Source organism: Alexandromys fortis, unplaced genomic scaffold (genome assembly GCF_014885135.2).
Source record: "Alexandromys fortis isolate MF-2015 unplaced genomic scaffold, M_Fortis_MF-2015_v1.1 scaffold_26, whole genome shotgun sequence".
NCBI lineage: Eukaryota > Metazoa > Chordata > Mammalia > Rodentia > Cricetidae > Alexandromys > Alexandromys fortis.
The window spans coordinates 7916763-7920595 of record NW_026067894.1 but is presented as its reverse complement, the minus strand read 5'-3'; positions in this window follow the sequence as shown (position 1 = coordinate 7920595).

The window sequence follows — 3833 nt, the reverse complement described above, 5'->3', positions numbered from 1 at the left end:
TTTTTTTTTTTTCTTCCTCTGTCAAACAGTCCTGCTGTCCTGTAATTCACTATGTAGTCCAGGCTGGCCTCGAACTCACAGAGCTCTGCCTGCCTTTGCCTTCTGAGTACTGGGATTAAAGGCCACCACCGCCCGGCTTCCCAGATTATTATTTTTTTTATTTTTATTTTATGTGCATTGGTGTTTTGCCTGTCTGTATGTGAGGGTGTCAGATCTTGGAGTTACAGACAGTTGTGAGCTGCCATGTGGCTGCAGGGAATTGAACCTGGGTCCTCTAGAAGAGCAGTCAGTGCTCTTAACCAATGAGCCATCCTCTACTCCCCAGATTATTATTAATTAACTTTTTGTTTTTCAAGACATGTTTTCTCTGTGTAGTTTTGGTGTCTATCCTGGAACTTGCTCTGTAGACCAGACTAGCCTTGAACTCACAGAGATCCCCCAGCCTCTGCATCTTGAGTGCCAGAATTAAAGGCAGGCACCGCCACCACCCAGCCAGATTGTTTTTTTATTTTTTTTAAAAGATTTATTTATTTATTATGTTTACAATATTCCTTCCATGTATGCTTGCATGCCAGAAGAGGGCACCATATTTCATTATAGATGGCTGTGAGCCATCTATCTGTTTCTAAATAAATAAATAAATTTTTAGAAAATTAAAAAAAAAGGAAGGAAGGCCTGGCTCATTTAAGCATTTTATTTTAGTGTTGAGAAAACTAATATACCTGTAAACAGGAACTTAATTTTATTTTCTGCTTTTAGGACACTGCTCTATATATCTTCCTATCTATCTTCCTATCTGTCTGTGTGTGTGTGTGTGTGTGTGTGTGATGTTCGTGGGCATAAGAGGTTAGATAATAACTCAGTAGAGTCAGTGCTTTCTCCCCATCTTTATGTGACTTAGAGGGATCAAACTTAAATTAGGTAATAGTGGCAAACTACCGCCATTTTGCCAGTCCAGAAAACTGTTGTTTTGTTGCTGTTATTGTTGTTGTTTTGTTTTGTTTTTATGGCAGGTGTGTGGTACATGCTTGTGATCCCAGCACCAGGGAAGAATAAAGAGGCAGGAGAATCCTTGTCTACATAGGCAGTTTGAGACCAGTCTGGACTACATGAGGGAAACAAAAATCCAAACAAACAAATTTAAGAATGGAAGAAAGGTCTGTTTTTTTTGTTGTGGTTTGTTTTTTGGTTTTTCAAGACAGGGTTTCTCTGTGTTGTCCTGGCTGTCCTGGAACTCACTGTGTAGACCAGGCTGGGCTGAAAGGTCTGTTTTTAGCTCTCTTAATACTGCCTGACATATGACTATGCTGAGCAAGAGAAAGGTTACTATGGTGTAGTGTCTGGCACTGGGGTGTGTAGGTTAAGGTTGTTTGTTTGTTTCCCCGGTCATCCAGACCCAAAATAATCACACAGAAACTATATTAATTACAACACCGCTTGGCCAATTAGCTCATGGATATTTCTAGCTAACTCTTACATCTTAAATTAACCCGTTTCTATTATTTTATATTTCACCATGAGGCTCATGATTTAGTGGTAAAGTTCCCAGGCATCTGTCTCCTTCAGCAGCTACATGGCATCTCCCTGACTCCACCTTCTTTCTTCCTCTATCTGCTTGGAATTCCCACCTTACTCTATTCTACCAAGTAGTTAACCAAAGCAACTTTATTCATTAACCAATAGAAGCAACACATATATAGGAGTTCCCACAGCAGGGGTATAACGTAGCTCAGTTGATAGGGTGCTGGCCTTGTGTGCACAAGCCCCAGGATTTGATCCTTAGTACCACACACACAGGTTCACACCTGTAATCTTAACACTCAGGAAAGAAGACAGAAGGACCAGGAATTCAAGATCATCCTCAGCTCCACAGGGAGTTTGAGGCCAGCTAAAGCTACAGAAGACCTTATTTGAAAACAAAAATGGCTGGGCAGTGATGGCACACGCCTTTAATCCCAGCACTTGGGAGGCAGAGGTAGGTGGATCTCCATGAGTTTTAGGTCAGCGTGGTTTATAGAGCAAGTACCAGGACAGGCTCCAAAGATACACAGAGAAACCTTGTCTCAAAAAAACAAACAAAAAGCCGGGCGACGGTGGTGCACGCCTTTAATCCCAGCACTCGGGAGGCAGAGGCTGGCGGATCTCTGTGAGTTCGAGACCAGCCTGGTCTACAGAGCTAGTTCCAGGACAGGCTCCAAAGCCACAGAGAAACCCTGTCTCGAAAAAAAACAAAACAAAACAAAAAAAACCAACCAAACAAACAAACAAAAAACAAAAATAGATCTACTTATTAAAGGGCTTAATGACCAGAAAGACAAAGCTATACTTCTGAGAAATGGAAAGCCCTTGCATAAAGTAAGAAGTTTGTTCTAGTTGATGCTTTGATTTTGAAACCTCAAAACCCCTATGTAGAATCACAAATGAGCTTCATCTGTGTTGCTAACTCTTGAGGGGCCTCCTGATACATAGCCTACTATCTGCAGGGAGCTGGGGCTTCCCATCTCATCCTCACCCTCACTGGCAAAGCTGGCAGACCCCTTGCTATTTTCTAAGGTACCCTTGATGCCTCGCTCATGTTGTAATAATCTTTATTCTTGTACACGGGAGAGATGGTTGCTGCTCGATCTGCCGCTAAGGTTCTATTCAGGGAAAACTCATTCGATTAAATCAAGCAGTAGTGAATTCTTAATTGACACAAATGAGACAGACAGCTGGAGGAGTGGGGGAGGAATAGGGAGCATTTGGCCTGTGTAAGGAGAAAGGAGAGGGGCAGCTATAAACTTAAGTGGAGGTGGTCACTTGTGGGTGTGCATTGTTTTGTTTTTAAACACGGGGTTTCTCTGTGTAGTCCTAGCTGACCTGGCATTCATTCTGCTGACCAGGCTGACCTTGAACTTGCCTCTGTCTGGGATTAAAGGCGTGCATCACCACGGCTGGGTTTTCCACGCTGTTTTTATTGTTTTGTTTCGTTTTTGGTGCCAGAGATCAAACCAGGCCTTGAACATGTTAGACTAGATAAACACTCTACCACTGAGCTATAGTCCTTGCCCTTGTTGTGTGTGTGTGTGTGTGTGTGTGTGTGTGCCTGTGTGCCTGTGTGCCTGTGTGCCTGTGTGCATTTGAAAGTCACAGAAATTTGGACCCAGGGCTTTGCCTCCCTGTGGCAACAAATCTCATCATGTCTGTCTTTGCAATCCATCTGGTAGTTTCCACCAGCTTAGCCAGGGTCTCTTTGTCTTTGAGTTAACCTGTATAAAGGCAGTGGGGTGGTGTCCCCAGTCTGGCCTGGCCTCTCCCTTCCCCGACCCCCATGCAGCAAGGGACCCACTAATCTGTAATCTGGGATCTTTTTTTTTTTCTTCAGTTTTCGAGACAGGGTTTCTCTGTAGCTTTGGAGCTTGTCCTGGAACTCACTCTGTAGACCAGACTGGCCTCAAAATCACAGAGATCTACTTGCCTCTGACTCCCTAGTGCTGGGATTAAAGGTGTGTGCTACCACCTCCTGGTTTAGGATCTTTTATTGGTTGATGAATAAAACGTTTGGGCCAATGGTTTAACAGAGTAAAGCAAGGCAGGAAATCTGAACAGAGATATATATAGAGAGAGTAGGCAGAGTCAAAGAGATGCCATGTAGCTGCCAAAGGAGAGAGAGGTAACAAACACAAGCCTTGGGGTAAAATATAAAATAATAGAATTTTTTTTAGGTTAAATAGGTTAATTTAAGGTGTAAGAGTTAGTTAATAATAAGCCTGAGCTAATAGGCCAAACAGTGTTATAATTAATATAGTTTTTTTTAAAAAATATTTATTTACTATGTCTACAATATTCTGTCT